Consider the following 13,806-nt stretch of genomic DNA (forward strand, 5'->3'; position numbering starts at 1 on the left):
ATATATATATATATATATATATATATATATATATATACTGAGAGGAGGATGAGAGACAAGTGAGCTGGGAGGGCCTGATTGGAGTAGTACAAGGCCAACTAACTTCAAAGGAGAGGCCACAGTAGTAGATGTCGAAATAACACAAAGCAAAGCAATACTTAAGTTTTTGCATAATAGTCTTGAAAAAGCCATGAATGTCACATAATCTCATTTTCTTTCTACTTATAAGATCTAAAGCCTCATGCCTAATCAAGTCTTCATAATCACTATTAGTGCTATAATTACCACTATGATTACTATAACTTTGGGAAGACTGGAAATAAGAGAGTTAATAGAATAATATAGTCAAACTCAAGAAGAACATACAGAATAGCATAGCAGCATCATATTTTTCAGGAGGAACTATTAAAACAATTATTTACATTTGGTAGAGATTCAAATGACAATGCTTAATGACAATATGTTACTTATAATCCTACCAATTTTGTTAAATGTAGACTGTAATGTGCAATACCGCTGCAACAGAAATGAAGTATTCCAAGGTTAGAATTATCAAGTTTAGTGATGTGTATAAAAACAGACAAAACTATCAACTTTGATACATGGCAGAAATCAGAACGTTTCAAACTTAAAGAAAGTGAGAAATAAGAAAAACAAAACTTAGTTGCTACATCTATTTACTAAGCAGCCAACCAGAAAGCATATTTGAGGCAATAATATCTTTATTTGTACTTGTAATGTTGCATTTTCCTCTACCTGACAGCGTACGTATAATATTATTAATGTGTGTAATATTATTAATGGAACTTTACTCGTTGCAAGCAAGAGTTAAGCAGTTCACATATTCACTACTGGAGCAGATGGTTTCATGGTTGGTTTCTCTTCCTGAAGCCAATTACCCCACGATGGAAGAAAAAGGTGAAAAAAAAAAAAAGAAAGAAAGAAAGAAGAAAAAAGTGGATTTTCTTCAAGGAAGGTTAACTGAAGCAACAATGCAATGCTTGAGGTAAGGATTAATATTATCACTGGATCCTGTAAGGTTAAAAACCTGAGTTAATAATACTGATCTTGAATTCGCTTCTCGTCCATGTATACATGTACACATTTGAAGATAGTAAGGTAAACAAACTGAAATGTTACATTAAAAATACGTACGTCACACAAAAACCACAAGTATATAACATATATATATATCCAGGAAAACCTTTATTACTCAAAAGTATTCATGTTTCCACTGTACATAATACAGTTTGAATAAAGAATTTTCAAGATACTCACTATCACTTATCAAGACAGTTGTTTTTCAATCAAATGAAATCCATTTCTACTGTACGAATATCATGTTCATCTTCATTCTTCTTACATTTGTTTTCCCCATACTGAACAGAGTTGAATACCTGTGACATATGGTCTCTTTCTCTCTTTCTTACACACACACACACACATATTCTCTCTCTCTCTCTCTCTCTCTCTCTCTCTCTTTCTCACACACACACACACACTTTCTTATTACATGATTCTTTTGCAGTAATTCTGCTTCAGTTATTACTAATCACTTGCTTATGATATTTGTTAATTTACTTCTCCGCATCCATTCTTCTTATACATTCACATCATCGTATGTAGTTTATTCTTCTGAAAACAGTGCTTGATGTTCTCAGTTCCCAGTAGTGTTTTAGCTCTTCTGAACTTAGTCAATTACCTAGGTTCACATTATACACTTGCCAGTTCTTCAACTTCAGAAAATACTTCAAACCTTAACTGCTTTTCATCTACTAATAATTGCAGGTCAACACAGATTCTGCTTTATGCGTCGTTGCTAAATATGACTTAATTGGGACCCCAATTGAAGCATTCAAACATAACCATAATCTCTTTGCTGAGCACTCCACTGATTACCTTTCCTAATACAACTCGTAGTAAAAGAAGATAAAAATCTTATATACATATATATATATATATATATATATATATATATATATATATATATAGATAGATAGATAGATAGATAGATAGATAGATATACATACATACATATACATAGATACACACACATATACATATAATTTATAATGGAAAGTTTCTGTATGTATATATGTGTTTTCATGCAAATGTCATTCCTAATGAGTTCATGAATAGACTAAAAAGGACCCCGTTTGTGACACATAGATTCGAACAGAGTACATAAAATATATAGTGGAATGCTTTTCCTCGCTATTCCAGCCTTTGATCTCTTCTGCAGCTCCTCAGAGAATGAATTTAATGGGTTTCCAGGTTTATATAGGCCTACTATATAATGGAGGAAAACATCTAAATGTGATAATTAAAAGTAACAAAAAAAAAGAAAAAAATAGGAATAGCTAAATAGTTTCTGGTTACATATAAGTTAAATATATGTAGATAGATTTATCTTGACAAATAATATTGATTATGATTATAAACCAACGGGGTCCCACTTAAAATGAATAAAAAACAGAAATATTTGGTAGATCCATTCTTTAAGTTTCCTTTCAAATAATTCAAACTTGTGGATTTTTTTGATGTATTCAAGACAATCATTCTAGTATAGTTTTGATTGAAAATGAAGCAGTCCTGCAGGATGACACAATTATCTCAGCTGCAAGTTGTGAATTAAATGCTGTTTAAACAAAATAAATTTGTCTTTTGAAACTGTCCATTTTGAAGAGAATAGCTCCAAACTTTTGCTTAATTATTTAACACATCAACAAAGAGACAAAAAATAAAACCTTTTGCTGATAAAATACTTTATGATTAGTGTATCTGTATTGCAATAATGATGGCTAATATGGTCATTATACCGAAGATGGTTATGATATAACCAGAAGTTAGAGAAACACATTTAGTTGTAAACACAGTATTTACAAATTTCAACTTTTTACATCTTGTCACAAAAATTCGCTCTTACATCTGGGAACTTGGTTGCTTAAAGTGTTTAGATAGAAAAGCTTGTCAGAAGAAATATATAACTAAGATAAACAATGTCATGTTTTTGGGGTTTTCTTTTTTTTTTTTTGTAATTAGAGAGATGTAAAGAGGTAGATAGATAGATAGATAGATAGATAAATAGATAGATAGATAGATAGATAGATAGATAGATAGATAGATAGATAGATAGATAGACAGGTAGACAGGTATGGAACAAGAAGGGTAGGACGTCTAACCAGAAATTGCTCATGGTCAGCTTAGTGTGTAGAGGAGAAGGAGGAAATGGCGTTTAGAACTTTTTTTTTTTTTTTACTATTTTACAATCTTCAGCCATTGACTCTGGCCATGCCAGGGTGCACTGCTTTGACAAGTTTAGTCAATCAAATTGACCTCAACACTTTTTTCTTTTAAGTCTGGTACTTTTTCCATTGGTCCTTCTTGACTGAACTACCATGTCACAAGGTTGAAAACAAATCGACATCGGATGTCAATTAATGAGAGACAAACACAAACTCTCTCTCCTTCACTAAAACAGCAACAAGAGATCATCAAATGCAGTCAAATGCATTGTATTAAATACTTCTGAGTGAAAATGAATATTGGTTTCAAATTTGACACAAGGCCAGTAAGTTCAGGGGAGGAGATAAGTTGATGACATCGATCCCAGTCTTCAAGTAGTACTTAATCTATTGACCCCAAAATATGAAGGACAAACTCAGCCTCGGTGAAATTTGAACTCAGAATGTAAAGAGAGATGAAACACCACTAAGCATTTTGCCTGTTGTATTAACGATTCTACCAGTTCACTACCTTTAACTGAAGATGAATATCGAGAACTAGAAATAATGCAATTCTTGTACCTATATGCATGTGTGAGTGTGTGTGTGCATGTGTGAGTGTTCTGCATTCCATAACCAGTTAGAATATTGTGCCCAAATTCATCATACAAACAATGAAATAAAAATCTTATTTTCTATTTTTGATAGCTGTTAATTTGAGAAGTACTGAAAAAGATTTCAGAGATGTATATTTACACCTACACACACACACATGTATATATGTACATGAGGGGTGGGGGTGCTGAAAAGTTCTCTGTATGTAAGGGTAATGCAAAAAGCCTGGTTAGAGGCCCAACCTTTCAAGTTCTTTTACAGGATTTAGAAAAACTGAAGGACCAGTGCAATAAGTGTGTGAATTTAAGAGGGGAATACATTGGATAAAATCATAATTAACTGATCCTCTTGTATTTTCTTTCACCAAAAACCAGAAATTTTTCAGCACCCACTCATATACAGATACACACACATGCATACATATATATATATATACATACACACGTACATATATATACATATATTACATACATATATATATATATATATATATATATACATACATACATACATATATACACATGTACATATATATATACATATACATACATATACTTTATACATATACTTATATACATATTATATACACATGCATATATATATATACACATATATATACATATATATACATATGTATGTCTATATATATGTTTGAATCTATATATACTGACATGCAATAATATAACATTGATTTCTATTTACCAACTAGATGTATTCATAGGGTTTCCATCGATATATATACTGATAACTGTATGTACATCTAAAACAAACGGGGAAAACATATTCTCATAAACAGTTTATTGCAGCGATATTATTGAATGAACTTCTCAGGTGTTTCACAGTGGATTTAATTGGAGGAGTGCAGTGTGTTTTCTCACTTCAAAATGTCTATGCAGTCTCTAATTATTTAATAATGTGTATCTGTAGGAATTCCAAGAACCAGCTATCTATTGATATAAATAGGTGAAAGAAACTAAAGACCTTTTTTTTTTGTTTTGAGGTGTATGTCACCTGAAAAAAAAGTCTGCTCTTTCCAAAATTTAATTCAATATGTCAGAATCCACACACACACCTTTCAAAACTAAATCCACTGCTAAGTAGCATCATCATCTTTATCATTTTAATGTCCACTTTTCTATAATTGCAGGCAGATTTTTTTATGGCTGGATACCCTTCCTGTCACCAACCCTTATCTATGTTCTTGCAGTATATCAGAAATGATTAACACTGCTTGTATCACTGTAGCAATCATTAACAGCTATCATGCAAATGTCAAGACAAGGAGATACAAAAGCACATACATGTACTTACATTCACACACACATACACATACGCACACACATACACACACTAAGATGGGCTTCTTTCAGTTTCGGTCTACTGCATCCACTCAGTGCTATAGTAGAAGACATTTGGCCCAGTGCTATAGTAGAAGATATTTGCATAATGTGCTATGCAGTAGGATTGAACTCAGAACCATGTAGTTTGGAAACAAACTTCTTACCACACAACCTACCTTCTAACAAAATCAAGACCTATTATAAAACCCATCTTATAAGTTCACACAAAAAGATGGTTAACACGCTGGTTATTTCAATGTGTGCACACATCTTTCATTTATGTGCAAAAATATTTTTTTTATATTTCATAACCATGATAGATATTTCAAACAAAGTTTCAAATTTATTTACAATATTTTTGAAAAATAGTTTTGGCTGAATTGTAATCTCGGATGCTCAATGTATAGAAATCCAAAGAAATTTTTGGAGAAAACACCTTAAATATACAACATAGTTATACAAGTGCTTATTCTATGACATGTCTACATCTAGGCCTTCACCCATTTTGCCTCCGCTAGTCTCAATCTGCTGTCCCTCTTGCCTCACTCTGATTAGTCACTGCATCATGCCACCAGAAAGCTTGAGTAACAAGAGACTGTAATCAGATGTGCTGGTATACAATTCACTCCATCATTTACCCTCTTGTAAAGCAAGCCATCACTTTCTCACTCAGGCTATTCTTTCAATGATACCTATCACTCTCTTACTATTGCTGTCCCAATCATGCTTTATTCACTCTCTCTCTCTCTCTATCACACACACACACGCTGTCTTCCATTTTACTCTTGCTTCTGCATCACCTTAATGCACCTTCCACAACTGATTTCTCTGCTATTTGCTTTGCTTCAAGAAACTGAAGATTCATTTGTCTTTCTATGGCTGGATGCACTTCATGTTGCCAAATGTAGCTGTTTCCAAGCAAGGTTATATCCCCCCACCCAGTCTATCAAACAATGAACAGCTGAGATATGCTTTTGTAGAGGATTGTAAATAATGGTCACCATTGTTTAGCATGCTGGATGAAATGCTTAGCAGTATTTCACCTGTCGCTACATTCTGAGTTCAAATTCTGAGATCAACTTTCCCTTTCATCCTTTCAGGGTCGATAAATTAAGAACCAGTTCAGTACTGGGGTCCGTGTAATCGACTGACTCCCTCCCCCCACAAATTTCAGGCCTTGTGTCTATAGTAGAAAGGATTGTTAGGAACGATGACTGTTCACAATTAGCACACACACACACGCATTTCATTTTCCTTCATACACAGTAGATACTACTGAAACTCTACACAAATGAAAACATTATATATATAAGCACGTCACCACACACACACACATGTTCACAAAAATACTATCGTGAGTACCCCATTCCCACTGTCCCTCCCTTGCTAGCTCTCTCCTTCCCTTGTTCTTTCCCACCCCCCATTTTCTCTCTTCCAACTTATTCTTATTATCTTCTCCTTATTCTCTCTTTGTCCTTCTATTCCCTCTTATTCTCACTGACATCTAGACTGTATGGACATTCCCACTGGCAGCTTTCATTCTACCCTAGATCTGCCATGTAAACAGATATCTTAAATCTGGTACATTTTCTTTCTTTTTAATGCTTCTTTCACTTCTCCTTCCTCCCTCTGATAAAGGGTATCACTAGAAATGTAAGATTCCTTTCAGTTTCTGACATATTCTTCATTGTATACTTCTTTGATTATTGTTTTTTGCCTTACATGTCTACACTTTTCCAATTACATGTTTTCCCTGTCAGTTCTCAAGTATTATATGTTTGTTTCTCTCCCCTTTATCTCATTATCTTACTTATATTATTAATTGACAACTGATATAACACTAGAGTGTTTGTACTAAAATGCATATAACACTGTGTAACGAAATTCTTTTTCTTTTTTTGTCTCTTCTGTTTCCTATTTGCTCCTATCTAGAAATCAAAGGAAATGACTATTGTTCCCTTCAAACTTTGCTCTTGTGACTGGAACATCAATGTTTTGAAACTGACCTATTTTCCATTACATTTCAGACAGATTCAGTGCTAAGTTGCTAAAGCAGAAATATCACTATAGCAAATATTCAGCTTAATACCAAATTTGCTTGTCAGTTGCTTGACCTTAACCACTTGAGCATATTCCTTAGTAGCTGACAATATGTGCAAGAGCAGTGAGGGAGCATCAAAGCCAAGTGTTGAGAGGGATTCTTTTGGGTTTTAGATAAATGTAAAAAAAATCGCAGTCATGACAGATACCGGCATCATACAAATTGGCACCCATGCCGGTGGCACATAAACACACCCTGGTGTCACGCAAATGGCACCTGCACCAGTGGCCTATAAAAGCACCCATTACACTCTTGGAGTGGTTAGTGTTAGGAAGGGTATCCAGCTGTAGAAAACCATACCAAATCAGACTGGACTCTGGTGCAGCCTTCCAGCATGCAAACCCAGTCAAACTATCCAACTCATGCCAGCATGGACAATGGACGTTAAATGATGATGATGATATAAATACATATATACAGGGTGTGGTGAATATGTTGTCGTCTAAATTACGCAAAAATGAAAATAACACTGTCATCTTATTTTAACAGATATATTTACCAAAATTACATAAAAATATCTTGAAATACTGAAGAGTAAATTTATTCAATAAAATTGTCATTGGCTTCAACCACAGCCTCCAGACAACTTCAGAATCTCCTGCAACTCTTCTGGGTGGTCTGCTTAAGTTGGTGAATGCTGCCATAATCCTTGCCTTCAGTTTATCTTTGGTGTTACAAGGAGTTTTGTTGCTCTCTTGCTCAACTGCGCCCCACGCATAATAAATAAGGGTGATGCAGTCTGGAGAGTTAGGTGGCCAGATGTTAGGAGTGATGTGGTCGCAGAAATTGCTTGATAGCCATGACTGGGTTCTGCTTGTGTGACATGGTGCAGCATCCTGTTGCCAGACATAGGGTCTTCTTGCAGCCATCCTCTTCACCAAGAGCAGTACTACCTCCTCTAAGCACTTGATGTAGGCCTCCATGTTGAGTCTGAGGCCGTGTGGGAAGATGAATGAGGACATAACATCGCCATCACTAGTGATCACTCCAAACACCTTGATGTTGACTGGATGTTTGCTTTTTATTAAACTCGGCACATGTTTTGGGGACACTGCAAGCCAATGGTTGTTCTGTGTGTTCACCATCTGTTTGTACTGGAGTTCCTGGCATGAATGCCAAATAGTACAGCATGTCATTTCCAAATTTCTGGCAGAGTGAATTGCATCATGGTGCTGTTTTTCTCACAAGTGGTGACCAACTGACCCTACTATACAGTGTAGTTGATCATAAACAAACAATGTGCATGCACAAAATTAAAAATATAAAATTGTGACAATTTACTCATCAGCCCCTATATATATAAATATATATATTCATGGTAGAGGCCTTGGTCTCGGGACCACTCATGTCTAGAAACTGAGGTTGGGGGTAAGCAAAGGCATGCTCCCCATAGAATATTCAGCTCCAAAAGGAGCCTCATGATAGCACCAGCCAGCCCAAAGGTTGGGATGGGCTGCACCTGCCTACTTCAGTTGCTATGGCATTGAGGTAGATCCAGCCACGCCCATTAACGGGAACAAACCCAAATTTAAAACACTGGATGATCACACATACACACACACACATATATAGGTATGTGTGCATGCATCTGAAAATAGTGGTTAAATTTGTATTGTTTACCCTTTTAAAATGAGTTTAGTCCAGACCCATACCAGATACTGCATGCACCATAATTTCAAAAAAGGGTTTTTCTGCAAAGGTACTGACAAGAAATATTCATTCTGTCAGACTCTGCATAAAGAGTAGATAACCATCTATACATATACACATGTATACATATAATCCAGATATATATATATATATATATATATATATATATATATATATATATCCATATATATATATATACATATATATGTTCATATATATAAATATAAATATATATATATATATATATATATATATATATATATACATACAAGCATAATGCGCGCCTAATAACAAATACACCTTGTTCATTTCACCTGTCTTCAGGGGTGGGGTACAATTTTGAACCATATATAAATATATATTATATATATCAACAAGTATAGAATGCATATTATATACATATAAGATTATATATATATACATAAGTATATATACACAAAAAATGCATGTTTATATATTTGTACACACATTTATATACGGTTATAAACATATAACTATTATACACACACACACACGCTCATATCATAAACATATATACATATAGAATACATATAATATAAATATGTATGTATATATATATATATATACATAACACACATATACGTAACTACTTACCTACCTACATACACACATACACGTACGTATTAAATGCACACTCGAATGCATTATAGATGGATGCATACAGACACTTTCACATACGCATGGTATGTCTCCTATGCAGGTGAGGCCACTGCATAGCTCAGATCAACCTCAACGCATGAGAAACGCAAAGATAATTTCCAAACTCTTTTAGAGGACCCATACATACAACTGAATCCTGTGGCGCTCAGCAATCGTACCCATGTGAAACGATTTATGACACTTCGCTGTCACAAGGCAGTCGGCAGAACCATAAGCGCGTGGGAACCACATGTCAGTACATGCGATTAAAATGTGTTCGATTCCTATCGATATCATATTTGTTTTCTCTGTCCGGGAACTAATGAAACCAAGAACTAAGATTAATTTAATGTTTCATATTAAAAAGAAACAAATTCCTATAAATAAATATATGAGTTCAGTCCATTGTGCAGCATCAACCCCGGACAGATCAAAGCCTAGTGAGTGGATTTAATAGACATAAGGTGAAAGAAGCCCGTCGTGTGTGTGTGTGTGCGCGCGCGCACATACGTACGTACGTATGTATATTCTCACCACTGCTTGGCAACCGGAGTTGGTTTGCTTACAATCCCGTATATTAGTGGTTCAGCAAAAAAGACCACAATAGAATAAGTACCGGACTTCAAAAAAAAAAAAAGTACTGAGATCGAATTTGTTCGTCTATAATGCCTTTAGGGCGCTGCTCCAGCACAGCCTCAGTTCAATGACTGAAACAAGAAATATATATATATACATATATATATATATATATGTGTGTGTGTGTGTGTGTGTGTGTGTGTTATAGTGGGGGAGACCAGTTCCTGGGGTTACCCTGAGTTTCACGCCCATAAGGGGTTAAGCCTTTTTAAAAAGGCCAGCAGTATTTGGGGTCTGAAGATAGCCACCCCTTATGAGCGAGTAACCCAGGGTAACCCTATAAACCGGTCTCCCCATTAAAATATTAACTGCTCTACATCTTAGAGTGTGCTTCTTCCTCCGTATTTATGTATTTCTACAAACGATTTATATATATATATATATATATATATATATATATATAACTGAGGGTTGGATCTCACTCACGTGTTTCTCCCCCATCGGTCCCCCCGCAACCGCCATCCCCGTAGCATCTAAAACAGCTACAGGGATATAGAAATGCAAGTGGTGGTGGTGGCTAGCAATCAGGAATGTTGCAGGCCAAGCTTTTAAAGCGGCGTTAATAAACCATGTGTCATCAAAAGTTATAGTAAAAGCACTAGTGTAACGTTTGCTGGTGGTAGTGTGGTAGTGGTGGTGGTGGTATTACTTAGTATACATATATTTAACCATTTCCTACGGACACCGGCTTCTCTACAATTACGGCCTCGCGCACCGCGCATACTTTATTCCCCGATAAATGAAAGGATAGATAAATTTTTAATCCAAGATAAGAAATTCTTTAGGTTTTTGTTTGCGACACGAGAAAGCAAAACGCTTTTTTCCATGAGAAAAAAAAAAAACTTGATACAGACACATACATATAAACGTGTGTGCATGTGTGAGTGTATATATATATATATATATATATATATAGAATGATCGATATCATTCAAATGCGTGTGTGGGGAGGGGTAAGTCATATATTCAACAAAAGTAGAATGAATATATAGACACGCGCATATATGTATGTATGTATGTATGGATGGATGTATGTACATGGGGAGTAGGTAGAAAATGAGACGAGAATGTGTAATATTCATGGCTTTCACTAATAAATAAGTAAAAGGAGAGACATAAACAGCAAAGACTGGAAATCGGAGCTTTGGAATCGTAACTCAATTTGCTAGAAATAGCAGCTAAATCCTTTCTGAAGCCACAAAGTAACCATTTTAGCAAACGAAAGAGAAAGGGAAAGTACACGCTGGATAAATGATATGTTTCCCTGGGTATACCAAAGTAAAGGGTGGACATGTACATTCGAGGTGGGACTGGGTGGGACTGAAAAAGAAAAAAAATAAATAAATAAATAAACATTTGGGAACAAGAATCAGGTCGCAAACGAAGCATGCAGGTAAGATTGATTACCTTAACGCCACAGCGTTCGGGGACGGTGGAGTAGTGATCTGGTACAAAAACAGATCTCTCTATTCCTCTGGAAAATGAAGAATTTTAAATGTTGTGGCGTTCATACCTTAGATCGAAGAGTATTAAATCAAATTAAGCGAGCGACGTAAAAAAAACTAATAATAATAATAATTCGGAGATTCGGAACCGGACAGTCACAGGACTCCATCTAAACACGCCGGTAGCTTTGCTTACTTTCTTGTCAATGATGCTGATTTTTTTAATTTTTATTATTGTATTAAACTATTATTACAATGCCGAAGAAGAAGAAGAAGAAGAAGAATATATATATATATACACATACGGCGGCAAAGTAGGAGAAACGTTAGCGCGCCGACCAAAATGCTTAATGGCATTTCCTTTGGTTCTTTAAGTTCTGAGTTCAAGTTCTACCGAGGTTACCTTTGCCGTTTATCTTTTTGGGGTTGATGAAATAAGTACCAACCAAGTACTAAGGTCGATGCAATCGATTAATCCCCTCTCTTGGAACTGCTGGCCTTGTGCCAAAATTTGAATTCATTGTTATTATTGTTGTTGTATGTGTTAATATACAAGATACTAAAATAGAGCATGAGATATGCTCGAGCATAGGCTATGGGTTTTATATACCTTACATACACATGTGTATGCATATAGAATATATTATATATATATATAGGTGTGTATGTAGGGATATATGTGTACCTATACATGTATGTGTAGTCACACACACACATATATATATATATATATATATATGTGTGTGTGTGTGTGTGTGTGTGAAATGCATATTCACACACGTACAGATGTATATATCTGTACGTGTATATATATATACACACACATATACGTATACATGTAAATATCTGTACGAGTATATTATATATATATATATATATATAGAATACATATATATATTTACGTATACACGAATATATTTGTACGTGTAAACATGTACACATATAGATACACAAGTGTTTATATATACATACACAAGTGTGTATATATATACATACACATAAACACCTGTATCTATGTGTGCATACATACATATGCGTGCGTGTACCTGTACGAGCGCGCGGGCGTTAATATTTTGTTTGTTTTTTATCTATGTCGACCTGTCCTACTTATGAGAGAAGCAGACATCGGCAGCTGAAAAAAAAAAGCTGACCGCTTAAATAGCCTTAAAATGGAGCAGAAAACTCAAGTTTGTAGATGGATTATCGCTGAAAGTTCGTGCAAAACATCTGATAAGCATTTGTCAGTGAAATAATAAAGTATTTCTTACCTGAAACAGCTACAAAAATAATATTAATCTTTCTCCATTATTATGTGTTATGTAGTAGGTACGCAAATAAAAAAAAAGCTCTACAAATAACAAACATCTATATTTATATATACATATACATATATATATAAATACACACACCCATACACACACATAGTTAGATAGATAGATAGATAGATTGATAGATAGATATAAACAAATGGCGTTATGAGAGCTGTTTCGTACCTTTTAGCAATGAAGAGTTACCCAGCATGGCCTAATTTTGTGACCTAGATTTCTCTCGCTCTCATTCTTTCGTATATATGTTAAAAAATAATATCACTAATAATAATAATAATAATAATAATAATAATAAACGGCAACAAAATAACAGGAATGACAACAGCAACGAGACCAGCAATGATTAGTAATCATAAAAAATATAATAATTCTATTTTACCCAAGATGTTGGGTGAAATGGGACAAGTATTGTGACATTCATGCCTTTTCGAAAATGTGATCGCAGATTTGCATCCAGAAATTTATCTATAGAAATAGTAATTTCTTTTCAACTTTTGCAGAATGTACAATAAAAAGTTTCATAGGGGGACACGTGGAGAGTCTGTTTAAACAATTTTCTAATATATTGGTGGTACTTAATTTATCGACCCCCGGGAGGGAGTGAAACGTAAAGTCAACCACGACAGGAAATTTTTTCGTTCTTTTTATTTAATATATTTACATACCCAAAAAGGGAACAGAGGATGACTCTGTGTGTGTGTGTGTGTGTGTGTACATATGTCTGTATATATGTGTATATATATAGAAAAATATACATATATATATATGCACATATACATACATATATTAATGTATGCATATATATAT

At 34.5% G+C, this 13,806-nt stretch overlaps 1 protein-coding gene across 5 annotated transcripts in view; it reads right to left on the reverse strand.

The window, feature by feature from the left end:
* Window positions 1–13,806, reverse strand: part of LOC106880698 (zinc finger protein 629) — a 411,919-nt gene that overhangs the window by 396,306 nt on the left and 1,807 nt on the right. For 3 of the 5 annotated variants that reach the window (XM_052971297.1, XM_052971295.1, XM_052971292.1), the window contains exon 1: window positions 12,940–13,077. The exons of the other annotated variants lie outside the window; for them this stretch is intronic. The gene's annotated coding sequence lies outside the window, so the exon portion shown is untranslated. Of the gene's footprint in view, window positions 1–12,939; window positions 13,078–13,806 lie in introns of those variants that run through there. 5 annotated transcript variants of the gene reach the window in all.

Source organism: Octopus bimaculoides, chromosome 10 (assembly GCF_001194135.2).
Source record: "Octopus bimaculoides isolate UCB-OBI-ISO-001 chromosome 10, ASM119413v2, whole genome shotgun sequence".
NCBI lineage: Eukaryota > Metazoa > Mollusca > Cephalopoda > Octopoda > Octopodidae > Octopus > Octopus bimaculoides.